The sequence below is a fragment of the Corvus hawaiiensis genome, chromosome 14, assembly GCF_020740725.1.
Source record: "Corvus hawaiiensis isolate bCorHaw1 chromosome 14, bCorHaw1.pri.cur, whole genome shotgun sequence".
Taxonomy (NCBI): Eukaryota; Metazoa; Chordata; class Aves; order Passeriformes; family Corvidae; genus Corvus; species Corvus hawaiiensis.
The window spans coordinates 4473592-4486557 of record NC_063226.1 but is presented as its reverse complement, the minus strand read 5'-3'; the positions used below and the strand labels follow the sequence as shown (position 1 = coordinate 4486557).

General features: G+C 39.9%; 1 long non-coding RNA gene across 1 annotated transcript in view; it reads left to right on the top strand.

The window, feature by feature from the left end:
- LOC125333229 overlaps positions 1-12966 on the top strand; it is an 18487-nt gene extending 5521 nt beyond the window's left edge. Inside the window, exons 2-3 of the long non-coding RNA XR_007206809.1 lie at positions 2169-2275; positions 11270-12966. This is a non-coding gene — a long non-coding RNA (uncharacterized LOC125333229). The remainder of the gene's footprint in view (positions 1-2168; positions 2276-11269) is intronic.

Here is a 12966-nt window from a genome sequence, read left to right as displayed (position 1 = left end):
TGAAATTATTAAGCACGTAACACAGAAAAGTGTTTAGAATATAAAACTATTAAAAAGTGGGGGAGTAAGTTCTTAATATCTGTAAATAAAATCTGCTATAGATTAGAAACTGTTTTTCTATCCGAAAACCTCTCAAGATGAAAGAATGCCTTAAGATATACTTAATTTCTGATGCATCATCATTTCCATTATTCAACTGCTATGAAATTTCTATGGCTGAGGATGAAGGATGATTGGAATTTAAAATAACAAGTGTAGTGAACAGTTCTTTGGTCAATGTGTATCACAGGCATACAGAGACTAGAACAAAATACCTGAATATCTGAGGAATCTGGGCACAGAAACTGGAACAGGGCTATTTTAACCTGCTTCTACTACTAGACTGTAAGTAACTACTAACTACTTAACTACTAGTAGTGAGATTTTAACTACTCACTACTACTACTGATGTAGCAGCCAGAGAGGCTGACTGAAATACGTTGTCTCATGTTGGGACCTATAGACCTTTTCTTCTCCACCATAATATTTGGCTAAATATATTATCTATTATAACATATATGTTTTTGTCATAAAATTTGGGGGGTTTTTTTCATAGTTCCTCTCTCTGGGAGTGACCTAAGTTTTGATATATTCCTACACTTTATGCCTGAAATTTCAATTTTCTGTGAGCAGAGTTTATGCTGTTTAATTTTGATGCAACATGGAAAAGTTTCCAGGTTATGGATGAATTTAACAAGCTTTTGGTTTTGCTGAAGTGAAACATTGTGCAGAATTTAATTTTGAAAATTTATTTCTTTTGAGCCCTTCCCACTTTTGAGAAAGCTTATGTTTCTGACTTGTCTCTTACTGGGCAGGTAGAAAGCAAGAAACCAAGCTGATTTTTTTTTTCTATAAAAATCTATAAGATCGATAGTTGCTTCTCTGGGATTTCAGAACCAGAGCTCCTGACAATCCTCCCACATCGGTTTCATCAGCTGATTAAAATGCAGATCTCTGAGGAGGTAACACATTTTTGGATGCTGGGCGTTCCTCTACCCAGCTCATTATTAAGAGTACAACTTTATGCACCATCAGCAACTTGGCAGCGTAAACATGAAACAGTTCTTTTAAATAGGACTTGGTGTTTTGTTTATGAGAACTTCCATTTACTGGGAGGCTTTATGGCTTTTATCGCCCATTTGAGCATAAAAGTTTTCGTTATCTTATAAAACCTTTTAGCACAAGAAAGAATTCAGATAGGAGCATTATGTAAAGCGATGAATATTTGGTTTCCTGATCGTGTTGTATGATTTTTGGTGGTTTGGATTTTTTTTTTAAGCCCACAAGCCACCTGACAAGTTCTAACTTATTCTTCCAAAAGTAAGATCCTTGTGCTGATAGGGACAGCGTGTGCTGTTACACTTAATTTTATAACTACTCTTTATTTATGTTTCAAGTTGGAAAAGAGTCAAAATCAAAACATTCCAGCCAAAAGTGTATTTTGATTTTATTTTTGATTTCACAATTAGAACAGTTGCAGTTTAAACCCAGAGCTGCTGGATTTTTTGAGGACGGAATTTTTATTTTGACACAGCTCCACCTGTCTATTCTCTGACTTGCTTTACTCTGCCAGCACAGCAACTATTTTGCCCCCAAACTAGAATGTAAGAATTAATTGTACCCCAGTAAAGCTAACCCTGTGCAATGCTGCTGGCAAAACCAGTCACTGCCCCGAGCCAGTAAAATGCACCCAGTTTTAGGAAGCACAAACATTTATCCCACAAGTTTTTTACTTCAGTATCTCACCCTGATTAACATTTCAGGAGTCAGGTTGGCACACAGTGGGGTAACATACTGCTCACCATTTTGGGGATTATTGCCACTGACTCAAAGCACTTTGTAGTTTTAACCACTCCTTCAGATTACTCTTTTCTCAACTACTATAGATTTCCTCCTGGATCAGACAGCCACATCCAGCTGAGTTGTAAATGATGTCTTAAAACACCCTATGGATATGGAGGGTTACTTGTTTATAATGAACAAGGTTATACTTTGCACCTTCCTCCCAGGTAGGTCTTTATACTCACACAGTCTGTATAAAGCTCCAGAGCAAGAACAAAGTCCACGGAGCAGTGCGAGATTAAAGAGTCTTGGCTTTCACTAATTGCCTTCTGTTTCCTCATTTACAGAAGCGTAACAAACGAGTGGTTTCCAGTCATCCCTGGATATTGGCTGCTCTGAGCAAGCAGCACTCGGAAGGGGTTCCCTGTTGTGGGACTGCTGATGATTTCCATAGGTATGTGAGTCTACACGTGCACAGTACCAACATTCCGTGTGTTGCTGCAATCTCCATTAGCTGGTGCTTTTATGTTTATATCAGATTATGTACTTTTTCCTTAAACATTTTTCCATTTCACTAAGATGCCACCAGATTGTGTTTTCTGCATAACCTCATTCACACATTGGTAATACTTCAGCTTTCCTGCTCTGCTTTCTGCTCTCTGGTTCACACTTAATTGTTCTTTTACTATTGTTACTGTATTTACTATTCTTTTGCTATTTTTATCTGTGCATTATTACATTTGTCAAGAAGAGTCTTCACTTGCATAATTTGTCAGGTATACACATGCTAAAAAGGTACCTTACCACCACAGAGACATCAAACAAGCCTCTCTCTGCCTGATGTGCTATTGCTGCATTAGTTCAGTTCTAAAGAGTCTGCTTTAACGCTTGGTTTCTCTTGTCCTGAAACAATGGAATAACACAAACCCTTCCTACAGCACCTTCTGGAGCTTATTGGTGAAATGTCAGCTCCATTCTGCCTGAAGCACCTTTTGGTGTTCAGAAAGACACATTTTCCATCTCAATTTATCTTGAGATAAATTATTTTTATTATTAACCAGGAATTAAGTTGCATCTCTTGAGAGAGGAGTCATGTTAGACCCTTGTTCTCTCCATCCTGGTGGTTGGAGCAGTGCTGAAAGAGGTGAGGAGGTGTCCACAGACCTGTGCATGGCCCTGACCTGAAGGCAGCTGAAATTTGCAGCAATGTCTGCACTCCTGTGGAGTCACTTCAGTCCCTGACCCTCACAAACCAAGACAAACATCTCAGAATATTCATCAGCACCTCACTTCCCTACTTTGTGCTGCTCTTGGACCAGGGAGCAAGTAGGACCTTCAGTCATAAACAGGTTCAGGCTTTAGGACAATTAGGAGAGGCTTAAAAACTTGAAGCTAAAGGAGGCTGTTTCAAGACTGCCCTGTTTGCATAAAATCTTAATGGCAACATGAGATATTTGGGAATATCCGGAAGTGAGAATGGTCCTTACTTGAGACACAGCTGTAGATAATCAACCTGAGACGTTTTTACTTCCTTTGCAAGGCAGGTATTGCTCTTCTATGCTTCCATACCATCTGAAAAAGAAGATGTATTATTTTAAGATAAGAATATTGGTTTTTTTTTTTTTTATAAATTAAAACCAGAAGGATAAATAAGAGGTGGCATGTTTCAGACACTAGCTCTGCCCCAGGGGATGGTCTGTGCCATACCTGGCTTTGTTCATCTACCAGCTCTTAAAGCTACTGGTAAAAATCTTGCCTAATAATAGTAATAGTAGTAGTAATAATAATATTAGTTTTATTGTTATTATTATTTTAATAGTAATAATAAACGACCATATTACTGTATCTGAAAAGATGTTCCCCCATTCCCTGCAGCCCAATTTCTCTGTCTCTAAGGAAGATTATCCACAAAGCAGGATGAAAGCATTTTACACCACAGAGCACGGGGCTAAAATAAACTCAGTGTAATAGAAAGAGGCATGTGCTTTACAGACAGTGAGAGTGAAGAGAGAGAACTCTGCTCCTCACAAGCTCCTAATTCACAAGCTGCTAATTCTGTGGTCAGTGCAATTTAGACTATCACTCCCAGAGCTCAATGATTGCCTCATTATTTTAATTGCAAGTCAGCTGCTAACCCAAGTGATCAGTCAGAAGGACACAGGACAACCTTCTACCTGTGGCCAAAGTAGAAGGTGACATCAGGAGTTCTTCCTAAATGATCCATCAGCCCCTCATCCATCCACCTACCAGTGCTGTTCCAGAGACATGGCTGGTCTGTGAGTATCCAGCCTGTAGCTTTAGGAACTGGGAAGAGTTCTGGAAAATCATCAACTATCAATAATAAGTTTTTCTAATGACAGGAGCAGAAGAAAGAATATTCTTCAAGCAGGAGAACTAGTTCAAACCAGTTCTGCAGGAAGCGTCACGCACCAAAGATCAAGAAGAATGCTAATGTGCAATCATTGAACAGAATAGGAGCCAAAACTTGATATAAGGCACGTAATGAATAATGCTATACAATCAGCTTCTCTACACCCACAGCCTCTCTAAATTTATAAGCCATACATGCCATTGGATGGAATTTGAATGCATTTCCCATCATCGAAGGGTACCATCCAATCTGCTCTAACACAGGACCATATTGGGGCTGAGCAGACCATTCTGTTTGTTAGAAACCCACCAGAATGTGCTGGTATTTATATCTCATAAAAGCTGTTCAGTAAACACAGTACAAAGACCTCTGATTTCACCGAATGCATAAACACGTGCAAAGAATTTCATTCTAGGATTTGAACACGAGAGAGCTCTCTGTCAAATGAGCTTAACCATCATTCCCCCAGCCCAGTGAATTAAACACCTTCCCACTTGGAAAAACTGTCCTGGCTTCACCGATTAGAATTTCTGAGCTGAAATTACAAACTCTGAATTTGCCTATCACAGTTATTTCAAAGGAAAATGCAGTATTAGTGACAACAGTTTGGGGGTTTTTTTCTCCAACATCCTGATGTTGTCTCTGTCCTTTAACATTTCTGTGTGGGCTTACATTTATTAGGGTGTTTTTATGGATGGGACAGCTCAAGCCTGTAAGAATGACTGTTATAATTTCATTTATATTGTAAAGATTCTTTGTCAGTCTTGGAAAAAAGAGAAAGAGGAAGAACTACAAAGCACCATGACAATCTCTGCTGTGTACAATTGCTAAACCTGCTTCTCCCAGCCACACAAACTGAACTGTAATAAACCAATAAACCAAGAGAGCAAAAGCATGTCAGGGTCAGAACTCCTGCCTTGACAAGGAAAGGAAAGGAATCTCTGAGGCTGAAAAGGAATGAGGCACACTTTATTTCTGTTCCTGATTCACTGACAATGGAAAGTGGAAGGACCTTGAGGGATCAGCTACACCTAAATGCATCTTCAAGTCTGTCAGTCCCTTTCTAGCAACAGCAGAACCTCTGTAGGCAATCTACTTCATGGCTCAACTGTTGTCATCAGTCTCCTCAAGATTATGTTAAATTTCCCTATCTGCCTCTTAAGACCATTATTTCTAGAGCTGCTTGTGGTGAACAGAGGGGAAAATGCTATTTTCTCTCACAGGTTAAAGACTGTAATATATCACATTTAAAAATCTCAAAGACATTTGCACTGAAAAAACTCAAACCAAAAGAGAGTCTCTAGAAATACCTGACAGAAGGAGAAATCAGCTCTCTTGGCAGGCTCTCGCTCTCTGGGCAAACCAAACACATGCAGTCAGAAATAGTCAGAGGTTGCAAAATTACTCCAAAGAATCCCCAAATCTCTTCACTTAGCCTGGAAGGTGTTTGGGTTTGCCCAAGGAGTTACAAACTGCCCTTAGGCCAGGCAGGGTGTTTGAGAGCTGAGTGCAGGGCCAGGTGATCTGGCTCCCTGGATGTTCCCTTCCTGCAGGACAGACCTCCCCAGGAATGTCAAACTAGGAACCTTTGCTGTCAGAAACCAGCAGGAGCCCAGCACAGCATTAAAGCAGAGTGATTTACTCCAACTTGCAGGCTGCAAAATGGGAAAGAGCATGACAGTTCAGATTTAGGATTTGAAACCTTCATAGAATCACAGAAGGGTTTGGGTTGGAAGGGACCCTAAAGCCCATCCAGTGCCACCTCCTGCCACGGGCAGGGACACCTCCCACTATCCCAGGTTGCCCCAAGCCCCGTCCAACCTGGCCTTGGACACTGCCAGGGATCCAGGGGCAGCCACAGCTTCTCTGCAAACTAATGATCCTCAGGGTGTCGTAATTATTTTTATAATTATTTCAGAAGAATCTTGTTGCAGGACACAGAGTTGATACCTCAAAATCCGTGTGTGTAATAATCTTACACAAACCCACAGCATCACTGTAATGATGAGAGATTTTATTCTGTTTAGTATTTGTAGACAAACAATAAAATATAATGTCAAGAATCTTCAACTTTTTTCCTAAATTTTCCCAGTTATTAATTACGATTTATGTTCTGTACCTTACTTCTCTCACGGAGATTGAATTTTCATTACAATATTCAGAAGTTGCTTGGTTCTGAGATTCTTAAAATATGAGCAACACTTGAAAAGAACTCTTGAATTTGGAGTAGCTTTGTCACTACTCATTGAGCCAATGACTGAACAGAATACAGTGCAAAGGGAAAGTGAGCGAGCTGACAGAAATTGCCAGAAAAGTATTTATAGAGGAAAATATAGAACATTTACAAAATAAAATAATATTTCACATAAGCGATCCAGCTAATTTTAATAAAATATTTGGATGTCATTTAGTTTAATAATTCAAATGTTTATGGTCTGGTAACACTAGGACAACAGAATGGAGCAAGCTGTGCAACTTTCTTCCTAGACTAGAGCAGAGATGCATTTCAGAATCATCTTAGCCCAGTGCATTGGGAAAGATAAGTGACAAGGCAACTTCACAGTGGCTCAGACTCAGAAAATTTTGGTTTGTTATCTTGGTGTTGTTTTGAGTCGATGGCAACAAATCTCACTCTTGTGCAAGCATTTTAGAGAGAGAATTATGGGTATAATTCAGAAATAAGGTGCTTTGTAGGGTGGAGTTAAACTTCAAAGGCGGTGAAGTAAAGGCCAGTCATCACTACACTCACAGCCGTCCTGTTGTAATTAAATAGCACATTAATTGCCAAGTGTTATGACATTTAATCAGCTATATAAAAATAATAATAGTATAAAAATGATAAGCATCATCACCAAAGTTATTATGAGAACGAGCTGAGATCCCATGCCCAGTGTTTCTAAAAGTTCTTACAAACAAGTCGTTCCAGAGTGTCAGTACTGTCCAAAATATTTTCTTGCAATGTATCCTGATCAATTTCTTTCTTTACTGAGAATTTTTGCAGAGAATCCCACGGTTCCTACTCACCAAATGAAACAACAGCTATCCTCTGCCATTGTATTGGATCTATTTATCCCTATAAAGATGTGAAATAGGTTTTTTTTCTCTTTAGTCAGGACACATTAATGAAAAATTGTAATTTTGCACCATATTAGAGAGGGCAGGCCAAGTAAAGGGATGGCAAATGATTCATCACAATGCATGAATAATATTGCAGCTCCAGACCCCAAATAAGATTCTTGACTTTTATTCTCTGATTTTTACATCACTTTCCCACATAAGAAACTAGATTACATGTATCCATTCCTTTCTTCTGTAGCACAGGAGTACATAAACTGTCTTTCAATAAATGGGTGTTTAAATCCTATCCTCCAGGCCTTTGGAGAAAACATGAAAACAATGAAAATACGACAGAAATGTCAAAAAATCAAAACCAACCCCCCCCCCCCCCAAAAAAATAACCCTGAACCAAAAAAACTCCCAAAAAACCAAACAAATGAAAAACCCACCAAAAAAGCCAAAATAAAAAATGTGCATGTTTTGAAATATTTGTGGTGAAAAAGACAGGATGAATCAATGGACCTCAGCAGTTCCTCCCACAGGTTTCGTACCTTTTCCTTGTGCATTCCCAGTTCTTACAGCTTAGGCAATTCTTACAGCTGCTTATTTGAAGCAAATCTCTTTTGTTGTGAGGTTTTGCCTGTTTGGTTTTGAGCGAGCCACTTCCAACAAGCACCAAAACCACCAGTGAAATGCTTGCTGCTGGTTAGGAAAACCTTCCTGGGCTATTACCAAGAGTTCTTGGAAAAGGAAGGTGCCCGTTATGTTCCAGCCACATTTCATAAGGATAAAAACAGGAATGGGGAAGCATCATTAGAGGGAATCAGCCATTTTGAATGCATGGATACAATGTCAGCCAATGCCTGGACTCCAGGAGCCACCCTGCCAGGGAGAAAATTCCCTTTCAGGATAAAGGGAAGGAATGCAGTCATGAGGAGCCACAAGTATCTCCCAGCTGGGTCCATGTAACCACCCAAAAATGCCCCTGCATGTTCTGCAAACATTCCATCCCTCCCCTGACACATCACCTCAGGAACACTGCCGGGTAGCAAGGAGGTGCCTCCACAAAAAAGAAGCTTTTTCAATTATTTTAAAGAGCAGCCAATTAACCTCCCTTTATATCATATATTCATGCCAAATAGTGACAGTAAGGAATTTTCTTGTGAACTTGGTCCTATCATCAAGACTACTAATTTGGCAAAACAATTACTTCCAACCACTTCCTAACACTTCCCAGTTAACTGATTTTTTCTTGTGTTCTCATGTGCATAGCAGCCAAATGAGAGTCCTACCAGCAGGAGCGTTTTTACTGGATGTTATGTGCCATTTCCCACACTTTGCACTGGTGCTATATTTGTTATTTAGAACAAGCCCAGATTGTTCCTGGAACTGTGCCTATAGAAACTCCTGCTGTAATGTGTTTATATGATCTATAATTACAGGCAAGCTGCAACCTGTCCACAGCCACTGCAGAGCAAGCTGCATTATCAAACACATGAGCCAGTCCCTGGATTAACTATTCCATCTGATAAATTCCCTTTCTTCAGCAGCTGATGCCAGAGAAGCCAAAAGAACACAGGCTGCATTTTTGGGATGGCCAATATGTAATATTCCAATATATAACATTCCAAGCCAGTTAAAGGACATTCAAAACTACCAAATTCTCCCCAAAGCCACAGGGATGTCAAGGCACCAGGCTGAGGATTAGGCCAAGATTAATTAATGGCAGGCATTTGCATTTGAAAATACTTGTCAAAAACCACAAAAAAGATGTAGGGACAACCATGGTCCTCACCTGCCAATAGAGCTTCACGCAGTTGAGCCTGTGCACACAAATATAAACTGTAAAATCTGGTTATAATCCTAGCAAACAACAGATTATTACAGGCTTTGATCTAAATACTGTGTCAAGATAAATAGTTAGGACAGTCTCAGTACCTGCAGGGAGAAAGATCTTTCTAGAAGTAACATTTTAGTTAAACAGAAGAGTGGAGTTGAAAGGTTTAATTACTAGAATTATTTTGATGTACTTCACATACATACCCTAATACCTTTTCATACCCAATATTTTATATTTTTCTGACACCAAGCATCTAAACAAGTATTTTTCAATAAAAACTGTAAATACATGCCAGTAATTTTCTGTTCATTCATTCTGACTCAAGGCAGCAAGTTATCAGGAAGAATTTTTAAATCATCTTAATAATTATAAACACTTTTAATCCCATCTATTAAATATCTCTTTCATATGTGATGTCTGAGACAGATTTATAAAACCTTGCTTCAGTACTATTTAATCTTTTGCTCACATGCCATTGTCTAACCTGTTGCTCTCTATGCACCAGCACAACTCAAATAAAAGGCGTTCTGATGGTATTTTTGGTATTCATTCCCATTAGCAGAGGAGCTGAGGCAGAATATGACATGGAAATCACTGCATCCAAAGTACAGAGGGACAGGCAGGGCAGGGGCTGGTGGTGCAGTTTGCCATTTTATATTTTTTTCTTTCTTTACAAATTTTGAGTGAAATTCAAGCCTAAAAGATGAATTTTGCAGTTATGAAATGGATGTGGCCAAAGGACCACCAGCACAGCTGGTGTCACTGAAACGAGGTGCAGATGGCAGAAATCTTGCAGCAGCAATCTTACAAAATTTGGTAGGAAAACTGCACAATCTGCTTTATCAACTCACCAAGGGCATCCCTGCACATGTGGGAGAACAAATTCTGCTCTCTCATATCTGACAATTCCCAATTTGCAGCTCCAGCAATGGTTCTTTACATGTCAATGAAACATTATTTTGTTGGTTTAGTCTTTCTCTATACTTGTAATCAAGTGCAGGAAATAATTCCACAGGATTTTGATATGGAGTTCCCATGGTGGTTTGTGTTTCTATTGCATATGACATTATTAAAGATTGTATAAGAAGTTACCACATGCTGGTACCTCTGACACTGTGGAAGAAGGAGGAAGTAAAGAAAAAGCTTCTTCCTGAGGTCACTGCGATTGTAAGGGCATCACAGACACGTCTGACATTTAATCTCCCGCAGGGAAATTCCCAAAGAGTTGCACATTAATACCTCAATTCTGAGCTCTTACAGCTCCAGCTCTTCCTTCCCAGCTCTCTGCAGGTACACAAAGCTACACGATGTTTTAGTCAGGAAAATAACCCCACTGTAGACGTCATTTGTTTTTAAATTAAAATTTTCTACAGCTGCCTGATGTTCCTGTGAAGGAAGTCTGTCTTGTATGTATTATTAATGACATTTGAATCAATATAGAAGTATCATGCATGTCATTTCACTAGAGAATGTTAATTACAAATACACCCCATTATCTCTTAATGGCAGGAATTTGTTTACAAACATGGCTAATACTGTGTATTTAATGCATTTAGGTTTATTCTAAACATTAGAAGAACCTCCATATGAATTATTATAAGCCATTCCTACAGAAAACCCCACTATCTGAGTGTGCCAGGTGGTGTGCCAGACCCATCATGGTAAGGCAGTGAAGATTCTCAGCTGATAGGAAAATGTGTTTATATGGGATCAGGCTTTTTTCTCTCGAGTTCTGTTATGAATTTTAGGTTATCCAAGGTAAACCATCTCTACCTCTTGCCTGCACTGTACTGCAGAATTCCAAGTCCTTGTAGTAAACAATCCCTTCTCACATCAGAGGCTCCAGGCAAAGCTGATCCAGCTCATCCCAGCAGCTTCAGCTGGGGGACTTTTGATGTCCCTTTTGCTATGATGTGTAAATACTTAAATATAAATGTATGGATGAGTGAATATGGATTTATAAAATAGATTAGGCAAATTATTTTCTGCAATATTCCTCCCCCTTACAATCTCCTGGAGCATGATCTTCTCGCAGCTGTTTTCTGAGAGTTCGCAGATCCACAGGGGCACATTGTGACCTCAGTTACAGGGCAGTAAATACAGAGTAACTGCCCTGGAGTTAATGGAATTACTCCCCTCAGAAAAATGTAAGTTAAGAATTTTTCCCTTCTCCTTTACAGTGGCAACTGAATTTCGCTGATCCAGTGAAGACCGGGAACTGTTTCTGATTAGATTTTATACCAGGAATACAAATGTCGTGTTCTCCTTGTCTACCCAGAGCCATTAACACTAAACTGGAGCTGGTAAATGTGCTACAGAAACCAGAAACAAATACAAATCCCCCCTCCCACGTTCGGGCACACCAGCGGCTCAGCAGTGCCAAAGCTATCCTGACTTCTTGGAATAATTGTGCTGATGTGCTCGGAGGGCTCCCAGGGACTGGGACAGCGAGTGCTGCCCTTTGTGTGGAGGCACATTTAGATAGAGAGGAGGTCATTGAAGATAATTCTGCTTATGAAGATGGCTGCTCCTTTGAGTCAACCAATTTTTTAATTATGTGTTACTCTTCAGGTGGAATTTTGGATGTTATTTTCTTTGGTATCTTTATGACTCATGCTTCAGTTGAGCAAAGCAAGCTTCAATTTGCTAATGCAAGTGTGTACAAATTTGAAACTGGTTAGGTTGGGTGTGTCTGCCTATAGAAACACATTTTCTTATAGTTTTCAATGGATGTTACTGGTGCAAAATTATCTGGCTACATCTTAGCTGAATTTAAGCATTTCATAGTTTGAATACCATTCTTTCAAAGTTAATTCAACTGGGTAATTGCTGAGGTTCAGAAAAGGAAAACTGCATGAATTGTGAAAAAAAACAGTAAGTGAGTAAGAAGTCATCTATCTTGATCAGGTCACAGGGGTTATACAACCAGTTGGCATCACCTCACATCTGCTGCACATGCAGGCCAGCTTCCCTCGCACACCCTGTGGAAAGCAGGGGACAAATGAAATGGTTTTCATTGAGAAAATTAAGAAATCATTCTTTTTGTTTTCCTTCAGGCTGTAGCCCATTGTTTGCAAGGCTTGGAGCGAGCCTGCTCCCTCTTCACCCTTCTGCAAAGAGGCGGGGGAGCAGAGCCCACAGCTCATTCCTGTTGGGATGGGAACATTTCCAGCATCGTTAGCAGGGATTCACAGTCCCTTTCATGCAGATGTCACAGCACAAGTTAGACAAACCCAGCAGCAGGGAGCAGTGCTGCTCATGGCTCTGCTCTCCCATCTGTGCTCCTGGGCTGTGGTGCAGATGCTCCCACCCTGGCAGGGGTGACCTGTGCAGTGCAAGAGGAACGGCTCAGGTTCTGCTCCCAGCCAAACAAGGCATCAGCAAGCCCCAAAAGAAGGGAAGGAAAAAGGTGGTTTGATCCAAGCCCTCTGTGTAATCCTCCCACCCTCCCCTCCCAGCTGGTCCAGCTGGGACCATTACCAGCTCCTACTGCTGTGGTCAGCACAGTACAAAAAACAACTTCAAGCCTTCTTGAGGAATCTTACCAACACAGCGGGGCTTTTGGGGAAAACCGCAAAAATACAGTTTGCATTTAAATGTAGGTCACTCTCCCCGGTGCATTTCCTGGTACTGCAGAAGTTCTGATTTATCACACACCTGCACTGTGTTGTAGGAGAAAAACAAGGCTTACAAATCAATATTTCAATGTACTAACTCACTGCTTTGCAATATAGTTTGTTTATTATTTGTAAATGTACAAATATGTGAAAATTAATTGTACCATTTGCTTTCTCAAAATAAATATGTTTTTTTATCTACCAATCCAAATGTTTCCAAAGAACTGAGTGATTAATATCGTCTCTAAAACTGTGATTAT